Source organism: Strongylocentrotus purpuratus, unplaced genomic scaffold, assembly GCF_000002235.5.
Source record: "Strongylocentrotus purpuratus isolate Spur 01 unplaced genomic scaffold, Spur_5.0 spur5_scaffold_6, whole genome shotgun sequence".
NCBI classification, from domain to species: Eukaryota; Metazoa; Echinodermata; class Echinoidea; order Camarodonta; family Strongylocentrotidae; genus Strongylocentrotus; species Strongylocentrotus purpuratus.
This window is the reverse complement of record NW_022145612.1, coordinates 39,460,994-39,485,371: the sequence shown is the minus strand read 5'-3', so window position 1 is coordinate 39,485,371 and position 24,378 is coordinate 39,460,994. Positions and strand designations below refer to the sequence as shown.

The 24,378-nt window shown below is 36.5% G+C and overlaps 1 long non-coding RNA gene across 2 annotated transcripts; it reads left to right on the top strand.

Annotated features, from left to right (window-relative positions):
• The first annotated feature begins 306 nt into the window (after positions 1 to 306).
• Positions 307 to 4,266, top strand: LOC115919454. Of its 2 annotated transcripts, none has more exons than XR_004061859.1 (3): positions 307 to 472; positions 2,858 to 2,934; positions 3,366 to 3,613. It is a non-coding gene; the product is annotated as an uncharacterized LOC115919454 (long non-coding RNA). The 2 variants fall into 2 exon arrangements; XR_004061860.1 differs by lacking the exon at positions 307 to 472 and adding an exon at positions 4,045 to 4,266 and having other exon boundaries at positions 2,780 to 2,934; positions 3,366 to 3,509.
• Positions 4,267 to 24,378: the final 20,112 nt, after the last annotated feature.

The window sequence follows — 24,378 nt, the reverse complement described above, 5'->3', positions numbered from 1 at the left end:
TTTGGACGGTAATAGGTAGGGTTGGGACTTGAGTAACCGGACACTTAATTTTGTGCGTTTTTTCAGAATATGTTGCCAAAAAACATAATTGAGTAACCGGACACTTAATTTTGTGCGTTTTTTCAGAATATGTTGCCAAAAAACGTAATTTCCAAATAATCAGCATTAGAATTTCCATGCAAAATCAGGATTTATGCGAAGAAAAATAACAGCTGCGTCACCGGGTGTCTGTTTGCAACTGCGCGCGATGTTTCCCCGACGCGTATTGCGCCGTTCTAATGCGCGGTGTCCGGGTAGCGTCTTATTTTTTCGTACCACGGCGAGGCCGGATTCCTGTTTTATCATGAATATTCATTAGGCAGGGTCGGGGAAAGTCTCGATTCTCTTAAATATTCATATCGAGGTGGGAATGCACGACGCGCGCTATACTCGCACAAAGTGAGAAGATTTAGTTCACGGAGAATGCATATGGGTGAGTAATTGATTGAAATATCAGTAGATTAAGAGAATTTAGTCATTAATTTGAAAAAGCTGTAATTCGTGATCTACTGTAATTTCTTTACATTTTGAGACTGTTCTCAACAGATTTGTGGGGAAAAGGCTAGGAAAATATTTCTTCTTGAAATTGCACTTTGATTTTCATCGTCGTGAAGTAGTTTGACTGCGGTTTGCCTTCATGTCACCCTTTAGAGCCCCGGGGTTCCGGCAGGCCCACGTTGGGGAATTTCGGTGCTCATCTGCATCAAGATAAAACTTTCTGATCAGGTTTTATTCCAAATTTGATCGTCATCGTGAATCTAATTCACCAATCATCCATTGAATTTAAATCTAGATTTAACGTTACACCTTAAAATAATCTATGAAGTATGATTTCTTTAATAATCCAAGAGGGTTAATTCTTGTTTATATCTTTAGTAGATGTCGACTCTGTTGGCTATAGATCTACTAGTATTACTAAGACTTAGTGCTATCCGTTCGCTCAGTTGCATCATTGGTGCGTGTCAACTTTTAGATCAAAATTGTTTGTGACCATGGATAATCAAACGGCTTCAAACCACATTTCATTTAGACGTAAACCTGGAACTTATTAATAAAAATATTCAAAAACAAACAAACTAGACCTAGGATTCATTTATTTAATGTTCAGATGTTGTGTGTGTCCAGTGTGCTTGTCAAGTTGTCATAACTTTTCTAGATCTAGACCTAGGGCCTATATTAAAGATTTTTTCTTCTCCAAAGTGTGCAGTTCATTTGATAAATCTATTTTTTGTTGGACGTTGTATAAGAGAAGACCCCTAGGGTAGTCGACAATTATGTTTACTTATACGCAGAGGCGGCGGAGCAACTTCCAAAGTGGGGGGGGGGGGGCACCAACAAAAAAAACTTTCTTGAAAAAAGGGCACCTTCAGAGGGAAAATATACCATTTTTTTTACATTGGTATATACCCCTATTTTGTGATTACATTATCAGGGATGATTTCAATATTTGTTTCTCTTAATACAGCATTTAAGATATTGCTTAAGTATCATACTTTGCAGTTTTTGGCTTGCAGTGCGAAAAATTACATCTTATAAAGAGGAAAACCCAATCCTGAAAGGGGTTATATAAGCACAATCTCATAACGGAAGACTGAATAGATCTGTGATAAGTTACATAATTATAACATCTATAACTATGGGCAAGCGTAGCGAGCGAGCTTTGTGGGAAATTGCTTTTAGTCGCTTGAAATTAGGGACACGTTTAATGATGAGAGGAAAAGGGGACACTTATCGAAAGGGTAAAGACACTTATCAGAAAAGAAAAGAAGCATGTGTCAAAGTACAAAGGCTAATTATCAGAGGTGAAAATGGGGCACTTCTTACACCTAAACAAAGAGGCATGCACCAGGGATGATAAGAACATGGGCATTTGTCGACGGAAAAGAGGCACCCATCAGATTTTGATAGGGGGCATTTATAAGCAGTGAAAAGGGGCATTTATGAAAAAGGGATAGGTTCTTTATAAGAAAGGAAATAGGGTACATATCATTGTTAAAAGGGTAATGAGAAGGGGAAGTGGCTCTTATTAAAAAGAAAAAGTGGCACATGTTTAAATAAACGGGGCACTTATCAAAGACGAAAAGTAATACCGGTAATTATGATAAGGGGTAAGGGTGCTTATAAGGAAAAAAGGCATTATATAGGAAGGAAAAGGAGGACGTGTCAAAATAAAAGGGGCATTTATAAGAGATGAAAAGAGTACTGACTAGGAGGGAAAGGAGTGCTTGTCAAAGTAAAACAAGTATCTCTCAGAAGTGAATAGGGTCATTTACAAGAGATGAAAAGGGGCACTTAAGAGAATGAAAAGGAACTATTTTCATAGATGAAAAGGGGCATTTATGAGAAGGGAAAGGGGCACTTTAAAAACTTAATAGGGGCACTTGTCAGAGTAAAAGGGGCACTTTCCTATGTAAAAAGGGCACTTTTCCTATGCAAAAAGGGGCACCTTTAGGGTACTTGACCAAATGGGAGGGCACTCTGCCCCCCCCCCCCCCCCTCTCGGAGCGCCGCCTCTGCTTATATGGTATGTAGTCCACCTCTTCTTGTTATAATAAACTAATTCTACTTAGTACTGCTTCGTGTTCATAGGCCATAGAAACCACTGTTTGATGCACAAGTTAAATCTTCCATTTAGTTTTACTTTGTACTGTGGTTCATTAAATAGGAATGTTGATTTCCACACCATATTAAAATTAAGGCCAACCATGACATAAAAATATATATTAATTTGAATTATGCTAGATCTATTTTATTTTGTTAAGGAGAAAGGGATGCCTTGATTGTCGTATTGATTTTCTTCTTCTTTTTGTTCCAAAAGATTGAAACTGAAGAGCTGGAAGGAGGACATTACAACATCTCTTATATTTGCAAGATGAAGCAGAAAGTCCCATGCAGGTACAGTTATCAGGTTATTTAGCACACACATATTAAACGACCACCTATTAATTCACTCAAAAGGAAATGGAACTAAGTTGACATTGCAAGCATATATAGTGGAGGGTATATTTTATTCTAGTTCTGCACCTATATTGATGTCTTTTCTTTCTATGTTTACAAAGGAAAATTTGTCCTTATTTACAGGAGGTCCTGTGTTTAGAAGAGCCATATCAAATGCACATTGTAAGCACTACATGTAGGGTATACACAGGACCCCTCATTTTTTTTTTTGTAAGGGGTACTTTCACTTCTTGAGCAATGAAGATGAAGAAGAACACAAAATAAGATTGATAAAAGTCTGTTTATAGGATGTATTATGGTTGATATGTATCCATCAGTATCAGTTTTTAATTGAAGTACATGTACCTACTTTGTTTTCTCTCATGTAGGATGATGCCTCTCTACAGTGGATGATGAAGGCATTCTGGTTTGCAAACTCAGGAGAGGAACAAAGAACAGATGTTGACGGGATCATATCTAGAGATGCGGGCCTACTACACTTCATACGAGCAAGTGTGCTAATATACATGAAGGTACCCCCAATAAATTTTTGTGGAACAAATGTCATGGAGAAAATTATAGATCTAAAACAGATATTTTTCATTGTCAGTTGACTTGTAAAAGAATGATTGACTTAATATCACAATTGTAATTTAGATTAAAAATTAAATGTCAATATAGATGAAATATAAGTCTACATTACGTATGTTTCAGTAGCATTATTTCCAGTACATTCTCTGGTCAAAGTTGTTTGGTCATTTTATGTCCCATACTTAACCAAGTATTATTCAATTACCGGTATGAGCACGAGTTGCATTACATTGTATTACTTATTTCATACCTTGTCTGATCCGAGCTCCAGCAGGCCTATCGTCTTAATGGGATCATCAGTAATAATTTAAGATGCGGTCAGTATTTAAACTAGTCTTGTACAAAAAATAGTTTAGGTTTGCCCACTAGAACCCCAAGTGAATTTCAGTCCTTCCTTTTTCTGAGCAGGTATCAGGGTGTATGTTATTAGTCATTGTTGATTTTTTTTATATCTTATTTCATTTTTCCATTCAACAGACTTGGGTTATATTTTTTTCGGAAAACTAGGCTACAACTTTAGTGATGGATGCAGAAGATATCTACACGAGACTACGTCTTAAAGATGCCACCCTCATATAATGAAAAAGGACAATAGAGATGGGTTTAAACTGGAATATTTACATGATATTTATTTGTTATTTGTATTATATGTTTGTAGAATACTACATTCAATAAAGCTAATGAAGTTTATCATCTTGTCGACTTTCAAATAGATAAAGATAACTAATCCTCAACGAATAAACATTAAAATTCTAACAATGTCAACTACCATCTTATAGGATGAAATCGAGGACTGGGCAGAAAGATTCTCCTTCAAATTTGATTGATAAAGGTCTATCAGTCTATATCAAAGATTGAATTAATCAATGATATTTTGATTATAATTATACATGTTAAAATTCATTTACCTCTATGGACTTCTGTATGGGAAGTTTTGTAGATTATGAAATTATTGCTACTTCAAGTATTGTATGTAAGAAGGTTTGAAAGACAACACTCTAAATGCATTAAATATGGAAACTGCTAATCCTCATTGCCTTTCGTATCCAAACTGGTAGCTTTCATAGAATCATGTTTCGATGCTTCCCAACTAAAGAAAACAGGGAGTGGGGGGGGGGGGGGGGCTTGCTATCCTCTTATCTTATCCTCTGTACAAATATGATTAAATGTTTATATTAGAAGGATTTAGAAAGTGAAATTTTGAATTATAGCATTACTGTTGGTAGAAGTAATGGCAGTGTCGGGAGGGGGGGGGGGGGGTTCCTGGTGAAATTTACGGTATGCCAATGTCAAATTAATAAAAAAGAGAAAACTATTCTTAATAATAAAAATTATACAGTACATGGGCCTCCTAACAAAAACCCTGGTACCACTGTTGTGTTTTGAGTGTGTGTGTTTGTTTTTTTTGGGGGGGGGGGGGGGGCTGGCAAACCAATTACAAATTTCCAGTGTTAAATTCAAATTTTTTTCTTTAACAAAATTATGTCAATATATTGTAATTAAACAATGTTTCACTTTCCTTTTTTTCAAGTTAGATATTTGAATAAAATGATTAACATACTTTCCGGTTTCTCTGGCCTCTACATTAAAAATGTTCTACTTCTAGCAAAGCTCCTGGAAAGGCTGCAAAAAGGGAGAGTGAAGAGAATGAAATTGAAATGTGGACAGTAATGGAGTGAATATGGAATGGTTGATGGTAGTTGATAACGAGTGAATGCAAATGAGTGGCAACAAGTACGACTGAAAGTGAGACAGAAAGGAATTGCAACAGGTTGCTCAGTCAAGAGAACAAACCTTGCAGAAGATAGTTTTCGAAAGACAGAGAAAGAGAGAAAAGGGGAATTATAAAAAAAGGAAAAGGGGGCATGTGTCAAAGGGGCATTTATAAGAAAGGGTTGGGGTTGGGGCTCCTATTAAACAGGGAAAGGGGCACATATCAAAAGGTAAAAGGGCACTTGTTAGAAAGTTTAAGGGGACGCGTGTCAAAGTAAAAAAAAATGAAAGGGCTTTTATCAGATATCACGTACAAGGGGCACTTATGAAAATGGAACAGTGGCACTTATTATGAAGTTAAAGGGGCATTTGTTGAAGAAAAAGGGGCACCTGTCAGATTTGAATAGTGGGTAATTATCGCCAGGGCTGTAGCCAGAGTTTGGGGGGGGGGGGCACATACATGTAATTGATCGACGTCCTGGGGAGGGGTAAAAAAGAGTTCAACCGATCTTGGATTTTTTTTCTTCTTTTTTTTCTTCAATGTATGTGAAAGAATGTGTAGTTTTCTCTCGAGTTTGTCTCATCATGCATGGGATCTGTGGGTGCTAGGGTTCCTGCAGCAACCCTGTACATGGATTTTCTTCAGTGGGTGCATATAACTCGTTGACTTCACATTGTAAACCTTCAAATGATGAATTATCATCGAGTCCCCCACCCCCCCCCCTTCCCTCATTATTTTAGAAAGAAACCAAAGAGAACTTTTAAGAGAAAAAGAGAAAGGAAAGGAAAAAATGGTAGCTAGGCCTAAACAAAAACAAGAGGCAAGATAAAAGAAAACAAGATTGAAGATATGGTATCAATATTATCTTGCTCCTTTCCCTTTTTCTTTTGTCTTCTTTTCATTTCAATTTTCTTGCAATTTATTTCTTTCTTCCTTGGTATCTATTCCGTATTCTTTATTTCTTCCATTCATTTATTATTTATATATATTTTACTTTTTAACTTTGTTATTCTTCTTTCTAATCCCATTTTTCTTTCTTCTTTTTCTTCCTTATGCAGTTAAGTGAGCATAGATCATAGAAATAATTTAAGTGCAATACACAAGTATTTTATTTTTGATAAATGTCTGTATGTAGGCCTATTCTTGTTATCTATTTTATACAGTTTATAATACTGTATCACATATTCAATACCATAATGCAACCTCTGCTTGTAATATTTAAAAAGCAAACCTAGAACTGATTATTTACCAATTCATGAAAAGAACTAGACTCCCATTAATCTCAGAAAAGTAGGCCTAGGCTACTCACAAATTGCCTATCAAGACTCTTACTTGAAATATATGCTATATATCTTGTCTACCGATACTGACATTTTGGCATTTACTAGTAATAAACACAGCATTTATGACTGTATTATCTAAATGACCATGACATTGCTTTTCTATGTCATATTATAGGCCTGCCATTAATCCAACGTACTTGTTACACACGATATTCGATGCTGCGCATGCCTCGATCATACATGAATATTCAAGAGAATCGAGACTTTCCCCGGCCCTGCCTAATGAATATTCATGATAAAACAGGAATCCGGGCTCGCCGTGGTACGAAAAAATAAGACGCGTCCGGGTACTCAACCCGTCCGGAAATACAACCTCTCATGATACCGATTTTGTGAGCACGAAAAAGAAGACTACGACAAGGTTAGGGTCATTTTGAACAGCGATATAAACAAACTGGTAGGTTGATACGGAGTGCCATTCCAGGGAATAAAAATACAGAAGTTTCTTTTTTATCATAAACCTACTCGTAGATTTCATGTTTTGATCGACAAATTGAGGACCTGAAATAATTGTGGACGGTAATGGTAATAGGGCCCCCGTCATACGAGATGAACACGTATGCCCACGCATGGTATTACCGGACACTATTGAATTACCGGACGCGCGTTCTACGCGCGGGACTACACGTATCGAATGTGCAAGTCGAGTGGGGTGATCAAGAAATGTATGACGCATCGTAAGAACACAAAAAAAAAATTAGAAAATTTACACATCTAACTTAGCCTAACGTATGAGTGACAAATACATGCCTTTTTCATGAAATAATCCAATTTTCCTAATGCCCGTGCAAAGTGAATGGCTGTCAAGTTTGTTTTGAGAATGTCATTTTGCTATTTGTTTTCCGTGCATTTTCTTCTCGCGCGACTCGCGACTTTTGCGTTTCGCCATAGACATAACACGGTGTCCGGCAATACAGGTCGATTTTCAGCGCCGCGAAATAAGAATCATAACATGTGCAGGGACTAGATCTACGTGGGTACACTTTCCCATGACCATGTGCATGGCATTTTAATTTTAAGCGCCAACATGCTAAATAATCTGGTCAAGTTCACGCGATTTCTACATTTACACTTTTGCGTAGCGAATAATGATTCGAGTAGTGTAAAATCTAAACAGTTAAAAAGTTACTCGCTCAAAATCGCTCAAATTTTGTATCAATTTGAAGAAAAAAAAAATCACATTTTCACTTACCCATCATTGATGCCATTTGCCTCATGATCATCTTGAACTTTCAACTTTGTTTGGGTGACATTTCCGAGCATCCGAATGCTTCCGAAGACGTTGCTTCCAAGACCTATGATGCCGAAGATGACGTTCTGTGTGACGTCACAGGTCTACTAAATAAAATAATAAAATTCACTTTTTGGCTCAGATATATACTGTTTCGTATGTTTTTCAGCGTTTTAACCCTCTTGAAACCATTCTAAGGCGTTCCATGCGATACGATGTCAAAATGTTGGCTACAACATACATATCTGGGGCATTTTAGGTCATTACCTGGTATTTTACTACGAAAGTAATTGAGAGTGTTCCGTTAAAGCCCTAGTCGTGTGGTGCGCCACCTACCGGTGGTTCCGGGAACATTGCGTCTAGGAATTCCGAATGAATGGGGGGGGGGGGGGGGGGGACAAACCAACATTTGCGCAAAGCGCACTGACAGCGCGTTGAGCGCTAGCCCTTCTTAATGGGGACCAAGAGCCCATCTTATGTCCCCCTTTCTTTTGGAATCGGCCTCCACCTGGACCCATCAGTGATATATATATATTATACGTATGTATCCTGTAAAACGCAAAATATGTATCTGTATTTGAAATATATATTTAATCATAATGAACAGAAATGGATTCCTAGTCCTCTGATAGTACAGAAAATTGGTCATGTTATACTGTTATCGTGATTATATTATAGGCCTTTATGTGCTCAATATTGGTCAGGCTCCACTACATTTAGAAATATAACTTTTTAGGATTTTAAATATTTGCATTTTGTTGCAAAGGGATCAAGATAGCTTTCACTCCTACCTTGCTGTTGCTTGCTGTGAGATGAAATTAAAATGCACGTGGTACACTTTAAAAAGAGAGAATCCATTGTAATGAGTGTGCATTATGTTTTTGAAACCAAATAATGTGATGCGGTTGGAAGAAGGTTAGCAAGGAGGAACGATTTCCAAACAGTACTTTGTTCTGTATGAGTATTGGTTCATGGCTGTATATATATTCGATGAACTTTAAATGTTTTTCTGTGAATAAATATTGGAAATTTAGATACCGAAAATACACCCTAAATAAACCCAAAATATCGATAGCGCGAGATGGTAAATGCTCACCAATGTACTCTGATTTTCGACATCATGTTCGGGGGATTCATCCTACTACAATAAATTGTTTAGGCAAACAGTACAAATTTAAATATTGTATGACCATCAAAGTATTTGGTTTGTGATAATTTCAACTGAATCCACTATCGTACACAAATAATATGATTACTCTTGTTTTACTTACGGCTACCCCACCCCCCCCCCCTCCAAAGAAAAGAAAAAACGAAAGACATAAAATACCCATAATCTTTTTTTTTTACTGAACTGCAAAACCTGCCAAAATGAAACGATTATTTCCAAGCATTGGTAACAAATGGAAGTGAGATGAGAAGAATGATCGCCATCGCAACCTGAAGTGCAATGCCTCGTGCACGACATATACACATATCATCATTATCCAATGAATGAGCCATGGCGTGAACACCTCGATTAGTTTATTGTTGAAAACCGAATTTAATTCTACTATGACTAGGATAATTAGGTGATCATAAATGGATGAATGCAGTTTTGAGATAGCGCAAGCAAATGAAAAATGTAAGCATAGTGATGCATATTAATTATTCAAAAAACAATTTTCGCCATTCGAGGCCAATATGACAAAAATGCAAAGAAAGAAAGAAAGAAGAAAATGGCTTTCACAGTTGACGACGTCACTACATCATTTTTTCGTTTACTATTTTTTCAACGTGGCAACGATGAAGCTCGATTCATCAAAAAGCTAGTACTCGTGTTATAAATCAAATTTTCATTCATGAATATACATAGAATCATTGAGGAAACGTCACCATATTATAAAATGTGAATGCGATGATCGGGTAGGTCACAAACAATAAGACTTTGATTATTTATTGAAAATTAAAGATAAGAGTTTAAAGAATTTACTGGGGAATGAAGATCCTCTGCACACTCTGTTGGCTTTCATAAAAGCTACATGTATAAGATACCACTCATTATAGCTAACGAGTTATAACTAACTTTGCCAAGGTTTTTTTTTGTTAAGGCAGAAGAAGAAAAAAAGCAAATTGTATGCACATTTTTCTTATCGTTTTTTTCTATGTCGTTCATCGACTTCTCTCTCTCTCTCTTGGAGAGGAAGGGAAGGGAAAGTATACTTTAGCACTGCACACTTAACCCCTATTATTAATAAAATATTCGCACCCTGTTCATGGTCGACAACTAAATTATTGCCCACACCATCGAATAAACGGAAGCTGCACAGTACATGATACCCACTGAAGAGGAAAAGAAATAGCGCCATTTAATCATTAGTAATGAACAACTAACAAAAACAGTACAGCCAGGCAGAAATAATCTTTTAAGATTGGTCAGCCTTAAAACCCAAGAACAACAAGAACAACAAAGCTTTTGCCCCAGACAACTATCCTAGGGGTAGTTGTCAGGGGGTAGATGTCTGGGGATAGTTGTCCGGGGGTAGATGTCTGGATACGGAGAAAGAATGATCTCCATGGCGACCAGAAGTAAATTGCATCGCGCAAGATATATTATCATCATTATACATTCAATGAGCGATGGCATGAACACCTCTATTCGTAAAATTGTTGAAAATCGAATTTAATTATACTTTGATTAGGATAAGTAGGTGATCATAAACTGATGAATGCAGTGTTGAGAAAGCGCCAGCAAGTAATCATGTAGGCATGTAGATCAATTATTCAAGGACAATTTCTGCCATTCGAGAGCAAAATGTAATGCTAAAATGCAACTTTAAAAAAATAGAGGACACCAAATCTACAGAAAATGGACTCTATAGTTGACGACGTCAGTATTTCATTATAAAGCAATGATATAAACATGAAAATGATGAAGCTCCATTCATGTCCAAGCTAATACTAATATCAAATATATACCTTACTTAAGAAATCCAGCCATCTGATTGGTCGAAATTGCAGTCATAAACTTTAACTATTCCTGTAAAATTCCCGGTAAAATTCCAAACCCATGTAATAGTTCTAAAATAATAGTTCTAAAATCCCGGCAAAATTCCAGTTACCATGGTTACCGGGAAAATAGTTCAGTCTTGGTGAAATACCCATAGGTTCACATGTTAAAAACTGGTTTGAGCGATCATGGATACCGTACGTGTGCGAAGAATTGGTCGGTAATTTCAATACAATTGAATCTCGATCGTACTAAATTCCAAACCAAAGGCAAAAATGGCTGAAGAAACTCTCCCAAATTTCAACTTCTTGATGATGATCAAATGCAAGACTTTTTTCAAAATAGATCTCGTAGGCCTAGATTCTAGTAAGTAGGTCTAGTAGTGCTAAAATCCTTCCCGTAGAGATTGCACACATCCCTATGCATTGGCCATTGCGCATCGCACTCATGCTAAATTGGTCGATGTTTTAATTGCCAGAGATTCAAACTAATATTGCTCGTGATCCTGAAGGTGATACTCAATAAGTGAAGTGTCATATTAAAGCGCAGGTTTTCCCCATATTCCCCACAGGGCCGGCCCACCCCCAAAATTGTAAAAATATCTTGCTTGGACTAGAATCTAGATCTAGTCTACTCTCAAAGATACACTCATAAAAAACAACCGTGCAGATAAACTAGAGAAAGGCCAAGGTGGTATCATAAGTTGACTCTTTTTTTTTGGCATATAAAAGTATTAATGACTGCTTTAATATTCGAGAATAGTTGTTTTTATACGCTCTCGGGAAGGTTACAATTGGGCTATTGCCCTCGGCACGCCTCGGGCAATAGCACAATTCTAACCTTCCCTTGAGCGTATAAAAACAACTATTTCTCTCAAAGCAGTCATTAATACTATAATATTACCTTTTTTTTTTAAGTCAATGAATGGACATGTACTTGATCTGAAAAAAAGGGGGGGGGGGTGACCTCCAATTAGAGGAAGATCCACGAGAAGAAGAAGAAGTAGAAGGGGAAAAAAAGAAGACCAAGATTATTAAAAAAGAGAAAAGGTTGAAGAAAACAGGACAAGATAATGAATGATATATAGATGAATAATAAAAGACCAAGGGTGAAGGTGGAAGAGCTTGAAGCGGGGAGGGACATGACGAGAGGGAATTCGAAGGAGAGAGGAAGGGATTCGTAGGTGGAAGCGCAAAAGAGACACCGAGACAGACATACAGAGAGAGGGGGAGAGACAGAAAGAAAGAGAGAAGGCATAAAGAAAGAGGGACAGTTAGACAGAGACAATGATACGGAAAGAGAGAAAGAGAGAGAGAGAGGGGGGAGGGGGAGATAACCAGAGAGATAATATATGGATGCCGTGAGGGATATGCTGATAAGTGTATCTTACTAAAGACAGTACATTGAAATATCATGGTAGGCCTAACATTTTGAAATTCATCCCCTGTAAGGGTCTTAGTTTGATGTTTAATCAAGTTAGAGGATTATATAAATAATTTAAGGCATTTGCGGTTTTAAACAAGAACTCAACTAAGGCCATTTTCTTCTTTCTTTCTTTCTTTGCATTTTGACATAAATTATTGGCGGAAATTGTTTTTGAATAATATTATTAATACACATCTCTCTATGCCTACATTTTCATTTGCTTGCGCTATCTCACAACTACATTCATCCGTTTATGAACACCTCATTAGCTTAATCATAATAGAATTCATTTCGGTTTTCAACAATTAAACTAATCGAGGTGTTCATGACATGGCTTATGGAATAGATAATGATTATACAGAGAGAGTCAGAAAGAAATGTCCCACTTTTTAAAAGTTGTATTCATAAGTGCCCCTTTTTATCTCTTGTCAATGACCCTTTTCAGGTACGGGAAGTTAATGCTTTTCATGTGTGATAAGTGCACTCTTCACCTCCAATAACTGCCCCTATTCAATTCTGATAACTGTTCCTTTTAGTTTTACACGTGCCCTTTTTCCTTTCTAAGAAGCGCTTTTATTTTCCTTTTTATAAGTGTCCCTTAAACTTCTCATAATTACCCCTTTTTATCTCTGATAAGTGCTCCTTTTAGTAAACATGTGCCTCTTTTTCTTTTTGATAAGAGCCACTTTCCACTTTTCATAAAAGCCCACTTTCATTTTTGATAAATGCCCCCATTAAAATCTGATCGGCGCCCATTTTCTTTCAACGAATGCACATTTTCCTTTATTATACGTGCCCCTTGTTCATTCCCATAAGTGCCTCTGCGACTTCACAAATCTTAAATATTTTTCTCGCTCGCTTCGCTTGCTCGCAAATGAATATTCAGAACATCACACCCAGCTTCAAATTGTGATGCTCAAGTAAACTATTGTATAATGAATAAAGAGAAACTGAAATGTAATCACAATGTAGGGGTATATACCAATGTCTAACAAACACATATTTTCGCTTTGAGATTTTCCTTTGGAGGTGCCCTTTTTTGTTGGTGCCCCCCCCCCCCTTTGGAAGTCGTCCCGCCACCTCTGATGACGGGTTAATGTCACGAAGCGCCAGTGTCAATTGCACGGGGGTTGGAGAGTCTGAGGGGGAATGTGCCCCCTCTGAAGCTTAAAATGTTTGGATATTTGAAACTAGATTCGTGCGATTTGGTTAATACATTTAGTTAAAATTTAAATGAAAGCCTTTACGGTGAGCAAATCATAAACGTATGGATAACACTGGGGGATGATTACATAGGCCACCCCCCCCCCCCCTTGGGGAGATACAGCCCCTATCCCCGGATCTACGCCTATGGCTGTAGGACAATTGTCAAGATGTTAATGAATGAACTTGCAACTCTTTTAAATAAATATATTTCCACTAGCTTGTACATGTACCTCTAAATATGTGTCTCAAAGTGTGTTTTTTTTTCGTCAGATGTTTTTGCACATATAAGTGTAATCCAATTAACAATTTCCATACGATTACCGTAAGGCAAATGGAATCAATGCTAGATATGTACCTCCCAATTCATTGCATCATGTATACCTATATATCAATTGCATTCAAATCCAGATCAGTCAGAGATGTATGAAAGAAAATTTAGTTCAATTGATATTGCTTTGTCGCCCTCTATTGGTGATAAACTCGTTTACAATGAGATTAATGGTTTACAAAGAAGAGAGTCATTCATCGCATTAATACAATTATTTTTTAAAGGCCTTTGAAATGAATGACATATGGGTTAAAGGCAAAGGCGGCGCTCCGGCGTGGGGGACCCAGTGTCCCCTCCACTTTTTCACGTACCCCATAAGTACCCCCTTTTATTTTGAAAAGAGCTCCTTTCCCTTTGTGTAAAAGAAGTGCCCCCTCCCCTTCAAATAAGTGCCCCTTTTTTTCTTGTGATAAGTGCCCCCCATTTCTCCTTCTCATAAATGCCCCTCGCCTAGCTTTATAATAGGCATCCCTTTTCCATTCTTATAAGTGCCCTTTTTTGTCTCTGGTAAGTGCCCCTTTTCGGGTACGAAAAGTGCCCCCTCCACCTCTGATGATTGCCCCTATTCAAATCCGAGATGTACACGTTTCACTTTGACAAGTGCCCACTTTTCTGTCTAATAATTGCCCCTTCCCCTTCTGATAATTGCTCCTTTTCATCTTTGATGAGTGTTCCTTTCACCTTCAATAAGTGCCCCTTTTTCTTTGTAATAATTGCCCCTTTTCCATTTTCATTAATTCCCGCTTTCAGCTCTGGTGAGTGCCTCTTTCCAAATGCGAGAAATGCTCCTATTCAGCTGTGATATTTGCTCTTATTTACTTTGACACATGCCCCTTTTCCTTTCTTATAAGTGCCTTTTTTCTTTTGATTAGTGTCCCTTTCCTTTTTCAATTTGAACCTTCCCTTCCTCTTAAACTGTCTCATGTTCATCTTTGATAAGCGCCACTTTTCCTTTCTGATAAGTACCCAGTTTCCTTTTGATAAGTGCCTTTTTTCATGATTTACATGAGCCCCTTTCCTTTTCCATAAATGACCCTATTAAAATCTGTTAGGTGCCCCTTTTCCTTCGACAGATGTCCCTTTTCCATTTTCACAAGACTAGTACCTTTTATCATCTCTGGTGAGTGTCCCTTTTCAGGTGCGAGAAGTGCTACATTTTCACCTGTGATAATTACTCTTTTTACTAGGACGGTTCCAGAACGTAGTGAGAACTAGTTTGTTGTGATAGGGGCTTAAAGGGACTTGGTAATATTGTTCAGATGTGAGAAAATGGTGCTAAGGTAGTGATTTCAATGCTAGAACAGATCGTTATTAATGATAACAATTCGGAAAAACTGATCTGATCGATACCTTAATTCTCCCAACTATGTTATTACAATTTAATTACATTTTAGGTGAATGTAAATCGTCACAAAACAATGAATTGGCTCTATATATCATTCCAGACATTTAAAGGTAAAGACCAGTTTTGGAAACGCCCCCCTCTCAAAAAAATGAAATGGAAGCTCTTATTACCAATCATGTGAAAGAATATGTTTTGACTAATACGTGATCATACAAATTTTGCCGAGAAAGCGCCTACTAATTGATATATTTGGTTATATATAAGTTATTATATCTATTTGGACCTAATAGAAACACGTGTCGCGCACGTATGGGGGTAGTCCCATATACATCTTTCTGTGGACAGTGCTTGTAACTTTATCAAACATCAGATATCATATCAATGAATAATTTTACACCAAATTAGGGGGTTAGAAAACTTATTTCATGATAATAGCAGACAAAATACAACTGTCAGGTGATTTTGACAGGTTTTGAGACAGAAATTTGCATATCAAAATATATGCAAATTTATGACGTCAATTATTATTGAAGACAATAAAATATATTACAATTGTCTACCTATTTTTGTATGATTTACAAAGATTTTGTATTAATTTGGTGGAGAATAGACCTATATCTGCTGAGAAACAGCATAAGAGGTAATTTATGATACTGTAACTATTTGTATTTTGAGACGTGTTGCTTCTGTGAGACTTGGACTATAGTACAGTCCCATCTACCAATTGTTGCGTGCGGTCATTTACATTTTCTGTTTGCGTGTGTGTACATGCCTACATGTACATCGCCATCGACTCATTTCATGCGAACTCACCTGACCTGTGCCGGAATCTGATTACTTTTACTTCCGCTGTGCAATATATTTTTCATCATCCTTCTCATCAAACGTCTCGCTACATTAAATTTACCTCGTTTTCTATTAGAGTTTTTATAGTCAATCAGCAATGAATACTCGAGCTAAGCCTAAAGCACAAACCCAGGCCCAGCCATCTCAACCTCTCATCAGTGCTGAACAACTTGTTGATCTGCTTCAAAACGATGAACTTCTTACGATATTCCAAGGCGTTGTCAACAAGGTGATCGACAAGATACTGGCAGGAGTGAAGGAGCAACTTCTTGAAAGGATTGAGCAGAATGCTGGAACTATTTTGGATCTGCACTCTGCTGTCGAGCAGAAAAGGAAAGAGGTTGATCATCTCAATGTTGAGCTGACTAAGCAGCAAGACACCATCGGTCGCCTGGACGGGGAACTTGAGGAGCTGAAGCAGTACTCTAGGAGAAACAACATCAGAGTTTTTGGTTCTCCTGAAAGTGCAGGTGAGATCACCAATGATGTCGTGATTGACATCATGGTAAAGCAACTAGGAGTCGAGCTTCGGTCTTCTGACATCGACCGCTCGCATCGTGTGGGCAAGCCAGGTGGACCGAAAGCGCGTCCAATCATCGTTAAGCTTACTTCCCACAAAAAAAAGAGAGAAATCTTGAAGGAGAAAAAGAAACTTAAGAAATCAAAAATCTCAGTTCATGAGGACCTTACCCGCTATAGACACAGTTTGCTAATTGCTACCCAGAAGAGCGATAGAGTCACAACCTGCTGGACTATGGATGGGAAGGTATTTGCGAATGTTCCATCCACTCATGGTGAGTCTGTAAGACGACTTATCCCAAACATTGACTTTCTAAACACTCTCCCGAAACTTGTGTGGTAGTTCTCTTTCCTCACTTGCCAGTAATATGTTTATTTTTTTCACTGATTATGATAGTGTCAAGATTCATGACAGTGACATTTCACTTGCTGTATTTTTCATACTGATTTATATTTGTTATTGTGTACATAGTTGTATGAATCTAATGTATCCTAGTCTTTGTCAATGAGACTTTATTTTTTATTAACTTAAGTAAAATATTTTAATCTTTTTTATAAAGACCTTTTTATAATTCCTTGGCTGTGTGTAATTTTTGTAATTTTTTGTAATTTTTTTGTTGTTCTTCCTCTTAGCTGTTGAAGATACTGTGGGGTGTTGTTTATTATTGTTGTAGTGGTGGTACATGTATCAATCTTGTATGCCATAACCTATTCTTGTGGTTGGTACATTTTTTAACCATTATTTATATAGCTGTAATATACATGTATAGTGGGTGGTACTTTTTCTAATGCCTTTATCTGATTTCTGCAAAGAGGATAGTACACCATACCTTCTAGAAGATCAATTGAATGAGTTTATGAATGAAGTTGACTCAAAGACTTCATTATCATTTATACATTTTAACTGTCGTAGCCTAAGGAAGAATTATGAAAATATATTTGATTATATAACTTCTCTGTCAGTCACATTTGATGTGATAGGTCTAACTGAAACTTGGATAAATCAGGATGAAAATTTTTCATTATTTGTTCCTCCAAATTATTCTTATGTAAACTGTGGCAGAGTTGAAGGTCGTGGAGGAGGTGTAGGAATTCTGATACACGATAATTTAAAATATTTTCATCGTTCTGATCTTACTGTGGTAAACAAACAATATGAGATGATCTTTATTGAAATTCCAAGAGAGAGTGAAAAAAATATTTTAATCGGAGCTATGTATAGACCGCCTAATCAATCGGTTGGAATGTTTATCAATGATATCTATACAGTGTTATCCAACCTCCAAAAAGAAAATAAAGACTGTTATCTTATGGGCGATTACAATATTGATTTAATGAAAATGGATGTGTGCCTTTATGTAAATGACTTTGCCGAACTAATGGCATCTCATTGTTTTTTCCCAATTATTTATAATCCGACTAGAATTACTAAGGAAAGTGCAACTCTTATCGATAATATTTTTTCAAATACAGTACATGAATTTTTAAAAATTGGTATTCTATTGACTGATATAACAGACCATTTACCTATATTTGCCACTCTCTCTTGGAATAAACCAGTGAATTCCGAAAGAGTATTTTATAAACGCAATATAACTGACTCTGGTTTTCAATTATTTAATAGAAATTTCAGTACCTTGAATTTTCAAAATATGTATAATACATCTGATGTTGATATGAAGTATAATCTATTCATGAATGCTTTTAAAAACATATATGATTCCTGTTTTCCACTTAAAAAGATTACAATTAAGGAAAGGAAAAGTGTTAAACTATGGATTACTAACGAAATTAAAAAACGGTGTAAAAAGAAGAATAGATTGTATAAAAAATATCTTTCCAAACCATCACTAGAGAGAGAACGTAATTTTAAAACATTTCGGAATAAGCTGAATAAAGATATAAGATATGTGAAAAAAGAATATTATTTAAATAAGTTTCAGTCCGTGAGAGGCAATATGCAAAAGACTTGGAAGTACATTAATGAAATAATAAGGAGGAAACCCCAGGGTGTCCGTCCTGAATTTATTTTAAATGAAGGTGACAAAATTTATGACAATATAAGAATTACAGAGTTGTTCAATGACTATTTTGTTTCTATTGGAGCCTCACTAGGCAATCAATGCTCTTCCATAAATGACTTTAATTGTTTTTTACAAGGTAATTATTCCAATTCTTTTTTCTTAAAACCTATTACTGAGGGAGAAATTGTCGAGATTGTTCGTAGTTTTAAAGCAAATAAAAGTGCCGGACATGATGATATTGAACCAGAGATTGTTAAGAAAACTATACATGTTTATGCCAAACACCTTTGTCATATTTTTAATGAGTCTTTTATTTCAGGACAACTTCCAGATCAATTAAAGTTAGCAAAAGTAATACCCCTTTATAAGAATCTCTGTAAAGAAAAAATAGAAAATTATCGACCTATTTCTATCTTGCCAATCTTTTCAAAAATATTAGAAAAATTGGTCTACAAACGTCTCATTAACTACTTGAATAAGAATGATATTTTATATGCTAAACAATTTGGATTTCGTGAAAAACACTCAACATCCATGGCTCTAATTGAATTTTTAAATCTTGTTACTCAGGCATTGGATAATAAGCTAATTCCAGTTGGTATATTCCTTGATTTATCTAAAGCGTTCGACTGTATTAACCATTCTATTTTGTTACAAAAGCTATCATTTTATGGCATACGAGGAACTCCTCTCAAATGGTTCAAAAATTACCTTTTGAATAGGAAACAGTATGTTAAATTTAATAATGTTTGTTCTCAATCACAGATCCTTTCAACAGGAGTACCCCAATGCAGTGTTCTTGGTCCTTTATTGTTTTTGTTGTTTATAAATGATCTTCACTTTGTGTCTGACAAGCTTAATTTTGTTTTATTTGCTGATGACACCAATATATTATTATCAGGTAAAACTGTGCAAAATTTAAATGAGGTTTTAAACCAAGAACTGAGTAGAGTTTGCAAATGGTTCACTGCTAATAAACTTGTTGTTAATATGAAAAAAACTAATTATATTGTATTCAGGAGAAGAAAGGTTGGAGGTGATTTTAATGAATTGAATGTAAAATTTGATAATGTGTTGCTCACCAGAGTTAATTCAACTAAATTTTTAGGAGTTTACATAGATGAGTACCTTACTTGGAAAAGTCATGTCAGTTACATATCTTCAAAAATTGCCAGTGTACTGGGAGTTATTTATAGTGTAAATAAACTGCTCCCCCAAAAAATATTAATGAATTTATACAATACTCTAATCTTGCCACATTTTTCATATGCTGTCTTAGCTTGGGGTGGATGTTTAATTACCTTAATGAACCGTTTGCAGATTTTACAGAAAAAGGCTGTTCGTGCAATAACAAACTCTACTTATCTTGCACATACTGCACCCTTGTATAAACGCCTGAATATTTTGAATGTGAAATCTCTATATTATATGCAACTTGCTCAATTTATGTTTCTTTTCAAGAAAAATCAGCTACCATGTATTTTTAATGAGATGTTCATTGTTAATGCTGAAATTCACTCTTATGAAACAAGAAGTTCAAATAAATTTCATTTGCCCTCTGTTAAAACAACTTTTCTTCAAAGGAACATTTATTTTAGTGGACCATCACTATGGAATTTACTTCCCAATGATATTGTCAGCTGCTCATCACTTTATTCTTTCAAGTCAAAGTTGAAACGATATTTGATCTCGTATCCAACTCTTAAGATATAGTTTGTACGGTGTTTCTTTCTATTGTTCTCAATATTTCTTTCCTGTATATCATTCATTTCCTCTTTATATTGTATTTCTTGGTACCACCAACCCACTACTACTCACCCCATAGATTTGCATGTAATATCTATATATGTTTTTGTACATGTATGTGTTATTGTTTAATTAAAAAAAACTATTGTATTTTTATATTGTAATTTTAAGCAGGGGATGATCCCCGATAAACCTCTGTGGTTTTTGATCACCCCCTCTGCAGGTTCATCTTTTGTTGTAATACTTTTATATTTGATTGTAATTTACATTGTCTTTTATGAATCTGTGGAAATAAATGAAATTGAAAAAATTGAAAATGTTAGCACATAATTCACAAACCATAAGAAAGTGTGCAAACACACACTGTAAAAAATAATTTGTTCATTGGTAATTTTTACGTATTTTTTCCATGTAGAATTTACTTGTAAACATTAGTTTTGCCACTTACGCAATAAATTTAAGTCTTGCTAACTCAAACTTTCAATTTAGTAGAACATACGTGGAATATTTAAGTAAAATCAAATACATAAGAACTTTAAGTAATTTCAGCTTGTATTAATTTAGTAATTTTAACTCAAAATCAGAAATTATACGTATTACTCAAACAATTTATGTTGATTATTCTTATCTTTTTAAAGTAAGGACCGATGCAGTGCGTAATAGAAATATTTACATAATTTATGAATATTCATTAAGACCAAATTAAACTCTTTTTTAAACAAAACAATTCTTTTTTGTGGTTGAATGAAAATTTTAGGACTTTAAAACATTTACTAATTCATTTAACATGGCTAAGCAAAGACAAGACAATTTTTAATTGTTACCCAGTTCAAAACAAATAAAAACTTGATATTTCAGGAAATTGTCAACCAATTTTCCTTTTAAGATGCTACGATCAAGTATATATAAAATTTGGAGCCTTTCAATATGTGTCGAATTGAAGCGTATGTAATAGTTTGTGATGGTGGTAGATATATATATATATACGGTTAAATCTTAAATAGAAGTAGTGAATGATTAGTGGATGTTACTTGTTAGATTAGATGGGTACCAAATCGTGCAATATGTAATCCTATCATAGCTTTTTTTTTAATTATCTAAAATGATTACAATACTTAAATTATTTACGTTAATGTAACTCGATTTAACTGAGTAAAAATTTATTCAGCAAAATAAGTAAATTCTACTTAAGATGCCGTAGGTAATATTTACTTAATAAAAATAAGGCAATTCTTTTCCTCAATTTTATTGAGTTATTTCGACTATTATTTTTTTACAGTGCACGAAAAACTGACATTTGTACATATCTTCAAATAAGGGGCAAAAAAACATTGTCCAAATGAGTTTCTTCTTGGGAACATATTTTTTCTGATAAAATGGATCCCAGTGAACAAAATGACACCCAAAAAGTAGGATCATAGGGGGGTGCACGGTAGCCCCCTCTGGCCCACGGACTAACTGATTTTTTTAGTGGACACCTCTATTTCCAATATGTATTTCTACATTTGTTGTAATTGTTTATAATTTATTTATGTTTTTTGGAAACATGAATAAAATTTAATTGAATTAAAATTGAATTGGAACTCCCCTAATTCCAATCAAGTTTTGCAATGTTTTACATAGTTTGGTAGGTTTAATTTACTAACAGTTTAATTATTATATAGCAATGATTGATGTGAAAGTGTTTCTGTCGCCATACGAATGTGATGAGTGTGTCGTATCTTTATGACTGCTTAGCTCGTATTATGACATCCACTGGCGTACTGGTGGGGGGGGGGGGGGCTTGAGGGGGCGCCAGCCCCCCCCCAAATGAATTTCATCCATGACTTATTTTCAAAATTCCATACAAGTGATTTATAAATGTTCGTAATATCACATGATTTTCAATACAAAATTAATGCGCGTTTCTCCATTTTTGTTGCAAACTGACACATTCCCAAATAGCCCCAGGAAGAGCATATGTTTTTTTTTATAGTCAATAATGGGCCACTAGCAGTAAACTAGTAGAAACTTCCTTTCCAGAGGCTACTGCGGATTTGCGAACGAACGTTCGATACGTACATCATGTAACACTGCACTTGTACCGTTAAGGGGCGCAGCTAGACTTAAGTGGGGAAACCGAATTCAGACAAGGATTAAAAGTATGTCTTCTTTATCTAATAATTTAATAATACGGCAAAGGCTCCGCGCTTCGCGCGGGAGGGGGGGGGGGGCAACTGAATTCAGACTAGGATTAGAAGTAGAGAACGGTACAACGAATCGTCTTCTTTATCTAATAATTTAATGCCAATGAAACGGCAAAGCTTTCGTGCTTCGCGCGGGAGGGGGGGGGGGGTGGCAACTGAATTCAGAAAAGGACACGATACAACCAATCGTCTTCTTTCTCTAATTATTAATTTTAATGAAACGTAAAAGGGATGGGCGAAAATGAATTCAGACACGGATTAAGAGCAATAATTTAATGACGGTCAAAGCTTCCGCGTTTCATGCGGGAGTGGGGTAAACTGAATTCAGACAAGGACACGATACAACGAATTGTCTTCTTTCTCTAATAGTTTAATGAAAGGTGAAAGCTTCCGCGCTTCGCGCGGGATGGGCGAAAATGAGTCAGACAATGATTAAGAGTAATAATTTAATGAGACGTCAAAGCTTCCGCGCTTCGCGCGGGATGGGCGAAAATAATTTCAGACAAGGATTAGAGTGATAATTAAATGATACGTCGAAGCTTCTGCGCTTCGCGTGGGAGGGGGGAAACTGAATTCAGACAAGGACACGATACAAAGAATCGTTTACTTTCTCTAGTAATTCAATGAAACGTGAAAGGGATGAGCGAAATTAATTCAGACAAGGATTAAGAGTAACAATTTAATAAAAGGTCAAAGCTTACGCGCTTCACGCGGGTGGGGGGAACTGAATTCACACAAGGACACGATACAACGAATCGTCTACTTATTTTAATGAAACGTGAAAGGGATGGGCGAAAATGAATTCAGACACGAATTGATTGAAACGTCAAAGCTTCCGCGCTTCGCGCGGGAGGGGGGGGGGGGGAAACTGAATTCAGACAAGGACTAAAAGTCGAGAACGGTACAATGAATCGTCTTTTTTCTCTAATTATTAAATGAAACGTCATAGCTTCTGTGCTTCGCGCGGGAGGGGCGAAACAAGAATTAACGGATCGTCTTTTTTCTCTAATAATTTAATGAAGTGTGAAAAGAGAAAATAACTTAGTTCCTGGCCCGGGTTTATAGGGTTAAATTTGTAGACATTCGGAAATTTAGCATAAATATATTTGTCGGTAATTAATTGGTGGCTAGTTTTGTTGGTTAACGGTGGCTTCTACTCCCACCCCCCCCCCCCTCCCCCACTGAAAAAGGTCTGGCGACGCCCCTGATAACAACACAGTTTATACACTCAAGATAATTTTTGCAAGTACTACTGGTGAAGTACCGGACCACCGTCTTTGTGCATTATGCAGCAACGGAGCATATACAACGTCTCACGACGTGACATATCATTTTTCTCTACTTCTAACCAATCAGAAGGCCTCGTAATTTTTTACGGGAAGTTCCGGTGGACAATCATGCGCCAAATGTGGTTCTCAAATTGCAAAAGATCCCTTCTCTTGGAGGGGTAGGAGAAAGCAATTTTACGTCATATTACTCCAGGAAGTGTCTGAAAATGCGTCTAATGTGGTTCTAAAATTGCAAATGCTTCCTACTCTGGGAGGGGGTCAGAACCCCCTCCCACACCCACCCCCGCTTGGTCGTTCCGCTCCCTCGCCGCTGAAGCCTCGCTCTGTCGCTTCATCGTTTTACATATATTTTACCCCATGCCATGTCGTGCCCCCCCCGTAAGAAATTCCTGGAACCGCCACTGATGCCCATACCCCTTGAACTTCGGGGGCTCCACCCCTTGACCTCCGCCGGGGCTTTGCCCCTAGACCCCACTTTGAAATTCGTTCAGCGGGGCCTGCATGTAAGAGTGGGGTGATGCGGATTTTTTGTTGTCAGCGCCCCCAAACATTTTTGCTCATTACGCCACTGATGACATCCACATTGAAAAGTTATCGCTGGCCTGTTTCCTAACCGAATATGA